Genomic DNA, 12,883 nt, shown 5'->3' with positions numbered 1-12,883 from the left:
CGAGAATCACGGCAAAAAAAGCCTTTTGTAGACATACAGAAAAAGTGAACACACATACATACATACACACATTTTAGCTTTTATATATATAGATAAAATATAAATATTATGTAAAATTACGTAATTTTAAAGCAATATACAATCTAATACTGATAAAACTGAATTATGAATTCAGGGAAAAAACAATTAAAGAAACATTAAACACAAACAATTCTTGACCTTTGCGACGAGATCACAGTGTAGTATCTGTTCTGATGCTACACTTAACTTTTTCTGTCCTCGATTGGTGGAGGAGAAATCCTGCATGACTAAGGCAATTTTTATTTTTGCTTCTATCCAGAGTACCCCTTATTGGGGAGTTGGATTTTCCCCACAAGATTATATGTTGAAATATTTAAATAACTATTACTTTTAATACAAAAATTATATTTAAAGTTTTAGTTTTCTGTTCTTCTATGTCCATTTCTTCCCATGTTTTCCATCAAAATGTGTAGAGTATTTTCATCAGTTACATGGTTTGAATCCTATACTCTGCTATAGTCTTCATTTTCATATCAGTGCAGAATACATGAATACGAAAATGAAGTTCACATAACTAAAGAAATAATCTAAAAGACAATCACACCATGATGTGAACATTGGTTAAAATAAAATATATATAAACATCTACGATATTAAATCAGGGTGGTGGTGAATTTGGGAGGGGGCATCATCATCATCATCATCATCATCATAAACAAACAAACAAACAAACAAAAATAACAACAAAAAAATTGTTGTGGAAAATGCTTTAAAATATTTGGAAATACTCAATGAAAATTTTATTATTAAAAGAAGAGACTGAAAAATATTTACATACCAAATTGTTTGTTTTGTAGTTTAAATAAATAAAATGAAATATTCGACTTTCTTTGATAGACATCTGAGAAAAGTTAAAAAACAACTAACTACTATATTTTGTTAGATTAAAATTATCCCTGCCAATGTGCAATTATATAATTATCCAAATGGAGAATTATTCTTTCTTCACAGCCATTCTCTAAGGCAATGAAAAATATTTTTATGCCTGCTAGCATGGCCACGTGTCTGAACACAACTAACTGTAGGCAGTTTTTACCTACATGTTGTTTTGGAAATGACATCACTCGTTCATGTACACCGGCCTCCTTCTATATCTCGGTGGCTGTGGTACTGTTGCCACATTTGAGCAGAAGCTGCTTGGAGCACTCTATTCCGCTTTGACAAAGTTCAAAACTGGCTTTGAAACCAAGTAGGTGATGCCTTTTTTTCTTTCTATAGAAGAGATGTCCTAAGCCTTCTCTGCTCTATCATCATTTTCATGATAAGTGCTTATCTGAGCTTCAATCTATAATCCCCCTCCCCTTGTCAAACCTTCACGAAAAACACTCATGTAGCTACAACCACTATCAACAATTTTACCCACTCCATATCTATGCTTAAATCTAAACACAAATTTCATGAACAAAGCTTTATCCCTAGAATTAACCACATGTGGAACTCCGTTCTGCTAAGCTGACTACGATATGGTCATCTTCAAGTCCAATATAAACAAGTTCTTTTTGAACTGTCACCTTAAATAATCAAATTATACTCAATTTCCATCACTACTAACGAGTACTACACTGGTGTTCTGGTGACTACCCTACACTCATTAACCCTTATCCTCAAGTGGCCTTTGGGTCTTGATAAGCGGTGACTCCCTTGTAAAAACCAAACAAAACACAAAACATCAGCCTGGGTTCTTAGTATTTGGATAACTACATTCCTTGTTGAGAATAAGCAGGTATATTCAACAGTCGGACTGCACTGTGTCGATTTATAGACGTTCTTGTATGTGATGTGGTGACTTGTCTTGCATGCAAGTGACTCTGGTTTCAAATCCAGAATTCGGATATGTTCTGTTGATGAGTACAAAATTTGAGTTTAGGACTTTTGATCTGTGGCTTTCATGGTTTTTGTGAGCTGCTGCATTATCTTATTGTAGAAATAATTATGTATATATATATATATATATATATATATTACAATAGAAAAATGCGAACATGAAAAGTAATATGGTTAAGCTTAAGCGTGGAAAAGTAAAGAACTAGTTGTTAAAACTGGAAAAGAAAAGGACAAGATATTCTATTAAAAAATATAATAAATTTATAACTTAAAATATTGCAACATTAAAAGTTGATTATTGTTATACTGGCCTTTCTATGCATAAAGGAAATTACACCGGTTCTCACTATATATATAGTGCCAGTAATGTCTACACTAGTGAGAAGGAGCGACAGTACTCCACTGCCTAGCTGAGCGCTAGTCAGTTATACCCGTATTTCTACCTTTGTACCTGTGATTGTTAATACACTTTATTAAACCAACCTCGACTTGATTTTCTTCTTTTACTATTGTGTTACAACACAACAATTAAATAATGTCATAAATTAAATTAAAAAAATAATGAAGCTTTAAAGCAGTTCTAAGTGACTAAAACTGCCACTTAACCATATATAACCATAACCATATATTCAAACACTACTGTGTTTGACTGATATATATATATATATATATATATATATATATATATTGTTACGACTCAGCTATCTCCACGGGGAACTGTAGAGATATGATCGCAACGCTAATAAAAAAAATAATTTTTTTTTTCTTCCGGGATTAAAACGTGAATAAATAAATACGGGAAGGGATTATCCAAATTCTTCAGAGACAACGGTAAAACATAAGACAGAAAAACACAACTGAAATAACAAACAAAAGGCCGATGGAAATTATGGATGTAAATTTATTTATAACAACACAAAAATAAATAAATAAAAATGCAATTATTTTGATAATTTAAAGAAGTAATGCATAAAAGAAAATAAAGTGTCTTGATCGAGAGAGAATGTTCAAGAAAAATGCCAGATCTCAATACAACATTTTCGTACTGGTTATTATTGTCTGCTCAGTTCAAACAAAGATAGAGTAAGGGAGAGAGAGAGAGATTTTGCTTCACTCACTGTCTTAGCAACTTTACTTTGTTCTTCTTCTTCTTATCCGATTTCCTTAAAAAAAAAAAAAACTGGCTCCAAATATATCAAATGGACTCCTTTTCCAATGTTTATTAAGCGCACCTCCTCCACTTTTATCCACCGCAGTATTACTGCTAATCTTATATCTGTTCCTAGTGTCGTCGTTGTCGGCTGCTTTCCTCAGCAGCGAAGAGCAGATTGTCTCGTGTGTCCTTCGTAAGCGCGCAGGTTAAAACGCCCCTCCTCTCTCTATATATATATTTTCACCTCCCCCTCTCTATACAACCTGCCAGCGTTCGTTAGCTGGTTTCTTTCTTTTTTTTTTTCTTTCTCCTCTACTGTCAGTGCTCGTTAGCTATTCTTTCTTTTCTTCTTTTGACCACTCTCTATATATCTCTTCATATTCTCTCTTGTTCTGATTGTTTTCTTTTTTTTTTTGACTGAACGCAGACGATAATACAATTGATGAAAATAAAACAAAAACAAACTCCTATTCTCTTGCGATTTTGAACAACATATAAAAGAATAATTAATCACATTTTTTTACTAAAAATGTAACAATATATATATATATATATATATATATATATATATATATATATATATATATATATATATATACGAGCAAACAGTTAATAAAACATGTTAAAAAACACTTTGAAAAAGAGTTAAAAACATATTTAATCTGAAAAGGAAACACTTGATAAGTGGATAGTCCTTAATCCGCAGAGTTTTGAAGAAATACTTCTCATCAGAGGGTAGGATTTAGCAAAATACGGGATCGGATTTTGCATACAAAAGTATTTGATGAAACAACAAGTAAGTCAAAGATCTTACTTGATAACAAAAAAGTGAAGCAGAGGGAATATGGTGAAGAAAAAAGGTGATTACACATGAATGGATAGTCTTGTGAAAGATAAATAATCCAATGACGGTAAAATCCAAAAATATAACTTCAAGAAAATTAATTAAATTTCCATTTGTACAAGTAAAATCCAAGGAAATCCCGTAATTGGAAGATGGGCCAAAATAATCCAATGGCAGAAATCCATGGAATAATTCACAAGGGAAAAGGGGAAAAATTCCAATAATATTAATAAAAGAAAAATAAGATATGCTTTTCACACTGCTGCCGAGACATAAATATAAATAAGAAAGATCAGGGAAGAAGAAGGGGGAAAAAAATTAAATGGTGATAGGATTAAATATAAAATAGAAAAACAAATGTCAAAATAACCCAGACAGGAAGTCTTAAAAGGCGCGAAAAAAAATATATAGGGCAAAATAATATCAGTCAACTTAAATGTACAGGTTATTACTTAAGAAAATGTCAGCAAGAGTTGTCAAAAGACACTAAATGGAAAATAAATAAATTAATAAATAAATAGAAAATAAATAATAAATAAACAATAAATAAAAAATAAAATATAAAATAAAAAAGTAAAAATTATTTAAGGGGAGAGGATGGCCGGTATCTGCAAATTCAGGAAAAAGTAAGTAAGTAAATGCATATAGTAAAATATAAGTAAATATACATACAAGATATGAAAGTGTGGGTAGATTGATATATTAGATAGGAATATTTAAAGACTAAAAACAGAAATTGCAGATAAAAAACCGGCCAAACAAAGAAGAAATAAAGAATTAAAATAAAGGATTATTAAATTATAAAGTATTAAGAACGTATGTAGAAAAAACGATAAAGTTAAAGAAAAAATTATGTATCTATCTAAAAGGTAAAAGTAATAACTATGTAATTTCAAAATTGCCATAATTAAATTTGGACTTATTTTTACAGAAAGAGATCAGTTAATTTTTTAATTTATTATATTGTTACTTTGAAGGGAAGTAATTATAGTTATAGCTTCGGTTGTGCAGAGGCGACATGACTTAGAGCCTGGAGTATAAGACTTAACTTTTTTTATGATGGTCCATTTCATTGAGAAGGGGGTATTATTAAAGTTAAGTTTTTTAATTAAAGTGGTTAGAGAAGTTCCTTGGTTATTATTAGAATTATGGTTGTTAAAAGAAGAAATGTGGTTTGATATTCTTTTCTTAATTAATGTTGAAGTAGCGCCGATATATGTATGTACTTTATTAAAAGCTCGAGGTCTGGTATTAATATTAATTTGCTGATTTGTATTAGTTGAATGGTTTGAATTTTGTTCATAGTGTTCAACAAATGGTGGGACAATGATTGTATGAGGACTATTTTGGAGGGGATAATGAGTGTTGTTAGTGTTAGGATGGCTGTTAGGAGAAATATTATTCTCATTAATATTAATATTATTATTATTATTATTATTATTATTATTATCATTATTGCTAGTTGTATGATTGTAAATGGAGGGGCTGCTTGAGTGGTGTATTGGATTAGTAACTATATCAGATGGAGGATGGGAAGAAGGATAACTTGAAGACGAAATATTAGTGTCTGTTATGGGAGGATTGCGTGGGAGCTCAGTAATTGTGCAAGAATATATAACATCTTTATGGATGCAATCATTATTGAGTGGGCAAAGATGTTTGTTATTACAATTACAGTTAGTTTTGGGTTTAATTGGGAAAGGGATTTTTTGGGCTGATTTCATTTTTTTGTTATTAGATGTTAAGATTCTTTGTGCTAAATTAGGCATTGTTGAATAAGAAATCCTGATTGAATTTTTATTGAAAATAGAACTATATCTGTGTGGGTATTTGAAAGAGTTTTGTACAATGTTGAAGAATTCCTTAGGTATATTAGTTTTGACATTTAGGCTAAATGGAGGATTAAACCAAATATTTTTCTTTCTCCTGATGTGACTGGGTGGGTTAGAGGTATTGCGATTAGTATTTTGGTTTGAATTATATATGTAGACTGGTTCATTGTTATTGATAGGGGCAGATCTTGTTATTTGAACTGGTTTCTTACGAGTCATATTGTGTGTGATTACAGATTTAAGGCAGCCTGCAGGAGGAACATAATTGTTGTATTTAATCTTTTCCTTGTGTCCTGAGTTCCATAAGGCATTATTGAAGAAAGTAGCATTTTGATTAAAAGTTTTTTTATCAGCAGAAAGAGCAGAAATTCTTCTAGAGACGGATGGTACTATAGATTTTATAATTGAGTTGGGGTGGTTAGAAGATTTATGGAAGTATAAAAGAATAAGATTAAGATCGTAAGATTTTTATTTTATTTTATTTTCTCTCTCTCTCTCTCTCTCTCTCTCTCTCTCTCTCTCTATATATATATATATATATATATATATATATATATATATATATATATATACATACAGTCCTGGTCAAAATCATAAGACCACTTAAGAAAGTAAGCGTTTATGCATATTATCGAAGTTTTAATCAAATAAATGGTTGAAACCATTGCCAAAAGGGAAAATACGATGGAAAAAATTAAATCTGCTTCATTCGAAACCTTAACTTTAGGGTCCCAGCTGACGAGAAATAATTATTTTTTAAAAAACAAACATTTTCACCTGGTCAAAATGATAAGACCACTGATAATTTATATAACAAAAGGCAATTATAAATTACTAAAAAGTGTCTCAGTATTTAGTATAAACTCCATTATTACGAATTACTTAAAAAATTCTCTTCGGCATGCTTGCGACTAAGTTTTTTATCATGTGCGAAGGAATTTTATCCCATGTACTGAAAACTGAATCAGAAAGTTCTTTTATTGAATCATATTGGGTTCCATCCTTGAACACTTCTTTTGCCATCCATCCCCAAAGATTTTCAATGGGATTGAGGTCCGGAGAACATGCTGGATGATCTAACAATTCTATTTTATTTGAAGAAAAGTATTCTCGTGCTTGTCGAGAAGTATGTATTGCAGCGTTGTCTTGCTGGAAAATCCAATTTCTTCCACACAGACGTGGACCTTCAGTCCTGATAGAAGCATTTTCAAGCATTGAAATGTACTTCAACAATGTTTGCCGGCCTTTCACTACTTGCAACTTTAGGGTCCCAGCTGACGAGAAAGCACCCCAGATCATTAAAGACCCTCCTCTACTATGCCGAGTTGAAAAAGTCTCTTTGGGCAAATTTTTATCATGCCAATAGTGTTGAAATCCATCTGGACCATCTAGATTAAATTTTTTCTCATCGGAGAAAATTACATTTTCCCACTTCTCTTCATCCCAAGTCTGGTATTTGGCGGCATATTTAAGTCGGTTAGTTTTGTGCTGTTCAAGAAGACGTGATTTCTGCAGTCGCTTAAATGATTGAAACCCTTCATTTTCAGATGCCTTCTGATGGTTTTAAGACTACATTCTGCTGTTGTTTGGCTTTTCAATCGACTTGAGCTCATACTGGAGTTTTTTTTTAAACTTCTGATACAGCGATCCAGTGATGGGGTTATTTTTTTTTGGTCGACCTTGACTTTTTTTGTGCCCATATTGATCTGGATTTCTGAAAAAATTTGTGATGACCGTTTTGCTACGATTCACTTCGTTTGCAATGAATCTATGGGAGAGTCCACCCCTATTAAGCTCAAAGATCCTTCCTCTCTCAAACTCTGATAATGCCTTTTGCCATTTATAATTTAGTAAGATGTTTTTTATCTACTATCAAGTTGCTTTTAGTAACATAGAAAGCTTTTCACATTCATTTTTTCAAAACTAGCCGATTTTATTAAAGTGGTCTTCTCATTTTGACCAGGTGAAAATGTTTGCTTTTTAAAAAATAATTATTAGATCAGGGTTAAGGTTTTCGAATGAAGCAGATTTCATTTTTTGCCATCATATTTTCCCTTTTGGCAATGGTTTCAACCATTTGTTTGATTAAAAATTCGATATTATGCATAAGCGCTTACTTTCTTAAGTGATCTTATGATTTTGACCAGGACTGTATATATACAAAACACTTGGAATCTCTACACATGAAAGACTCTGGTAATTAAATTTTCAGCTTATGAAACATGATATAGAAAATTTGATATCGTATACAAAAAAATTTCAGGATATGAAAGATACAAGTGACAGAAAAACTAATTCTTTGAAAATCTGTTAAATATTGGTGTTTTATTCAATTTAAAAATATTTTAGTAGTTTTCTGGAAATATTTGTGTGGATTTTTATTTGGAAAACATTTTTTCTTGAACTTGAACATATTTTTCCTATTTACGTCTCTCTCATAAATTAAAATTATTTTAAAAATTGAAAAATTAATGTACGCATAACAACTTTTATTACATTTATAGAATATAGATTGAAGAAAGATTTTCTATTTTAATTTTTATCCTATACCCTCTGAAATTTTTGTAAGGGATGCAGAAGTTTGGTATAATTTTTCTTAGATATCACACATTAGCTGTAAGAAAGTAAATAATCCATTTTACTTTGAATCTTTGGACCAAGTAAAGATTAGATACCCTGTAGCAGAAGATGAATACTGTCGCACATTTCAAGTTACACTGGTTGTTCGACCTTGACATTGTCGTTGGTTGTTTGTAAACACGTCAAATAGCAGACATGGTCGAATGTTCGCGAGCAAGATTTTTTAAAATATATTTACAAAACTTTTTAAGATGTAAAAGAAAAAATATATATTTACAAAACATTTTTTTTTAATATTAAATATTTACAAAACATTTTTTTTAATATTAAATATTTACAAAACTGTTAACTTTTTCCTATTTACTGCTATTTGACATGTTTACAAACAACCACCAGCAATGTCAAGCTCGAACAACCAGTGTCACTTGAAATGTGCGCCAATCTTTGTCCTCTGCTACCGGGTATCTAATCTTTACTTGGTCCGAATCTTTTTTCTTCCACATACCTATAGATTTGATTGAGGTCATGACCTTATGAGTAATGTTACATGGGGGCATTTCAATAAAATAATAATAAAAATCAACTGTTTGTTTAAAATGTGTGCTAAAGTATTCTAGGCAGTCCTAATAATCAAATTTAAAAAGTTTTTAATTCACAAAATAGTTTAAAAGCCAGAGTATAGTAATAGAAAGTTTAGAATGATCTAGAAGGCCCCAGATGGTTCTGCAATAATCTAGAATGGGTTATGGTGCCATATAAATAAAGGTGGAGAGAGAAACAGATCAGTTATCAGCTTGTACTCGTTAAGGTAACTCTGGTCTCTGATTCATGGATAAGTCCAGCCGAAAGAATCCAAAACACAAAAAGGAAAATACATCCCCTCAACCCATGGCAAGTTTGCTGAAACTGTTTTCTGGACTAGTGGTAAATACAATTTTGAAATTTTCTCATTGACCAAATATTTAAAAGAAAAACAAAAAGGAATCTTATTGTCATTGAATTTCATCATCAGTAGTGTGAATAGTCACTCGAAGTCAGGTCTGTTAGCAGTTCTTAATTTTGACTACCTTCTTTCTCCCCCATACCGTCCACTTCCTCGTCCTGGTTTTTGACCCGAGTTTCACCAAGCCGTCATTTCTTTTTGTATTGATAGTAGTAATTCTAACCAACTGTATCTTTTGTTAACCGACCCTTTTCATTTGTTTTGTTATTGTTGTAAATATTTGTGGACAAACCTTTTTCGTTTATTTTGTTATTGTTGTAAATAAAGGAAAATATCATTTTCATAAAACCATATTTCATATCGTTCATATATTTTTTTAAAATTGTTACATCTTGAATATAACAGTAATAATTAAAATAATGATTAAAAAAATTATGTCATATTTCTGCCGTTGTTCTGGAACTCGCGGCAGTTATTCCTCAGAATCTTGCTTTCAGGTACCTGCAATACCGTCCAGCAGTCAAACTTCAGAAAGCGTGCGTTGGGCAGACAGATAAACTCAAATTAACATAACGAAAGCAACTATTACATTGAAAACGCTTTATTAATTAGGTAAAAAAATCTGAAACAAAAACAAAACAAATAGTTAAAAGGAGAAAACATAATTAAACAAAAGGAAATAATACATGAAAATAATTATGTTTTGGACAGGCTTCCAAATTAACAGATTCTGGGATATCTTATCTTTTTCAATCAACTGTTAGGTGAAAGTCTGTAACAGTTAGAAAAGTGTCTTTTCTCCATTAAATTGTTAGGTGAAAGTCTGGAGTGGTTAGAAAATGTCTTTTCTTTTTTTTTTATTAAATCGTTAGGTGAAAGTATGGAGTGGTTAGAAAAAGTCTTTTCTTTTTTTTTTATTAAATCGTTGGGTGAAAGTATGGAACAGTTATGTCTCTTTTTCTACAAAGGTTGTTATTCTAGTGCGGCGCATAAACTGCCCAAGCGCCCACGAATTAAAAATAGAAATAGAAGTCTGAGAAAAGATATAAGTTCTGTGCGAGCGAAGAAGGAGGGAATAAATTAGAATTTCTCCAAATTGAATATAGAGGTCACACATTAGATTAATTAAACAGAAATAGGGTTTCAAGTTTTTCATAGAAGGAATAGGCAGGTAAAGAAATAATGGGATGTTCTGAATGTACATCATGGTTTAGAACGGGGGAAGCCCAGTTCATGGAGTGGAGTAAAGTCCATGTGTATCGTTTCAAATTCCGCGGTTAAAAAGGAGGAAGGACAGAATCGCAAAACGAGACTAGGACGAGATCACGTGGGAACTCGGAGTTCTCAAAGGATGGCAACATGGAGTCTTTTCCTTTACCTTATATCCTTTTTTTTTTTTTTTTTTTGAATGCCTAAACGGTTAAGTTTTTTCGATAAAGAAAGATCAGGAAGGGAAGAAATAAGAAAGAAAACTATATAAGAAAAAACTCGCACAGAGATGGATGAGAACGAGGCACAAGGCACCGGTGCTCTTAAATCATGTGTACCTTGTTAAAAAAGAGAACACGATCTGGAGACACAACAGTCGTGTTTTTTATAAAATAGAATTTTAGATTTGGATGTCAAATAGCAAGTGAGTTGAGCAATTTTTTTTTTTTTAATTTCTCATCATGCATCAGTAAGTTGTTTTATTTATCCCCAACTTTTATTTGGGCATTTGCATTCATTTTCGTTGTGTTTGCGTTTGTTTTATTGTACTGTAGTCATGGGTTTAAAGAATGTTTCTGATTGAAAGGAAAGAAGAAGATGGAAGTATGGAAACGAAGCTGGGGATAAAAAATACAAAGATAGCATGCTGTTGAGTGCAATTGTGAAGGAGTATGGCTGGAATCAGTCTATGATTTGTACCATCCTGCACTAGAAAGAAGCCACCAAAGCAGCAATGCATTTGAAGGGCATAATAAATTCAATTAAAAGGCGCCACAACCATGAATGTGATGGAGAGACTACTTCTCATACGGATTAAGGAAAAGGAAATCACTAGAGACACCATCGCTAAGATAATAATTGCTATTTTTGGTGACCTTGTATGTGCTTAGGCAAAAGATGACCCCGGCGAAGAGATATTGTAGGATTCACAGCAAGCATCTCGAGAGTTCAAGACTTCACAGGAGTGGTTCGAGAAATTGAAGAGATGAACTGGCATTCATTAGGTGGTGCAGAATTGGGAGACTTCCAGTTCATACATGATAACGGCTAAAGCCTTCATTAAGAAATTGGATGAATTGACTCTGCAGAAAGACTAAATCTAACAGCAAGTTTTTAACTCTGATGAAATAGGGATTTTTGAGAAAAAATTGCCTCATTATCATGAAAGAGAAGAAGCTGTTTGAGCATACGCCCATGAAAGGTAGGATTACTCTTGCTCTCAGCAGCAATACCAATAGTGATTGTAAGGTTAAGCCTCTACTGATGTATCATTCAGAGAATCCTTGAGATTTCAAGTTCCACAAAATACTAAAGGAGAAGTTTCCAGTGATCTGGAAGGCTAATGTGCAAACCCTTGTAACGATTGTTAAAAAATACTTGAATGAAAAGCATCATCTTCTAAAATGTCTGCTGGTGTTTGACAATGCCCCTGCTCACCTTATTGGCCTCAATGATTATAGTCTCCCATAATGTTCCTTTATCACAGTTCTCTTCATTCCACCTAACGCCACCATCTCCTGCAACCCATGGATCAGCAAATGATTTTTAATTTCAAGAAGCTGTATATGAAATATCTCTTCAAGTGATGTTTTGAAATCACTGACAGCTCCAATCTCTTCTTCTGTGAATTTTGGAAGGACCATTTTGATATTGTGATATGCCCCAGGCTCATTAATCAAGCTGGGTAGGAGGTTTACTGGCACACCTTGAACTCTTTTTGAAAGAAGCTGTGGTCTGATGCCATCTCCACATGAGACGTTGAGAGATTTGAAGAAGATGAAGTAAGAACCGTTGAAGATAATGATGTTATGCAACCTGAAGCTGAGGAAATCGTTTCACACTTCAATGGGAATTGTCATCAGTGAAAAGGACATTGACGAGCTTCTTGAGGAACACAAACAGGAGTAATTTTCATATTAAACAAATCTATTTACTATTGTTTTCACATCCACTTCATTTACAAGTATTAATGCTTACGTTGGGTACTATTTAGCTCTAATTTCATTCTGGTTTTACTCTTATTATAAAATTTAATGAGTGTTTTCATAGGACTTGGAACAAATTAGGCAATTTACATGTAAAACATCTTTCAAGATATGAAAGCTAAATTAATTAGTGGTTCCACTATATATATATATATATATATATATATATATAGTGGAACCACTAATTATACCACTATATATATATATATATATATATATATAACCAATAATGTTTGTATAAAGTAATGTACTATATATAGTACATTATACAAACATTATTGGCTACATATGTGCATACATGTTTCTACTGCAACTCCTTTAGAGAAGCAATATCATCAGGCCAAATCTTCTTTAGGCCTGATGACACTACTTCTCTAAAGGAGTTAAAGCAGAAACCTGTATGCGCATATGTCGCCAATAATGTTTGTATAA

The 12,883-nt window shown here is 32.1% G+C and overlaps 1 protein-coding gene across 4 annotated transcripts in view; it reads left to right on the top strand.

The window, feature by feature from the left end:
- The window catches only part of LOC145256393 (ciliary microtubule-associated protein 3-like), a 55,301-nt gene that overhangs the window by 20,567 nt on the left and 21,851 nt on the right, over window positions 1-12,883 (top strand). The gene's annotated exons all lie outside the window — the stretch shown is intronic.

Source organism: Euprymna scolopes, chromosome 3, assembly GCF_053919585.1.
Source record: "Euprymna scolopes isolate OS-2025 chromosome 3, ASM5391958v1, whole genome shotgun sequence".
Lineage (NCBI taxonomy): Eukaryota > Metazoa > Mollusca > Cephalopoda > Sepiida > Sepiolidae > Euprymna > Euprymna scolopes.
Note: the sequence above shows the minus strand (reverse complement) of the source record. Positions and strands in the feature narration are given on the sequence as shown.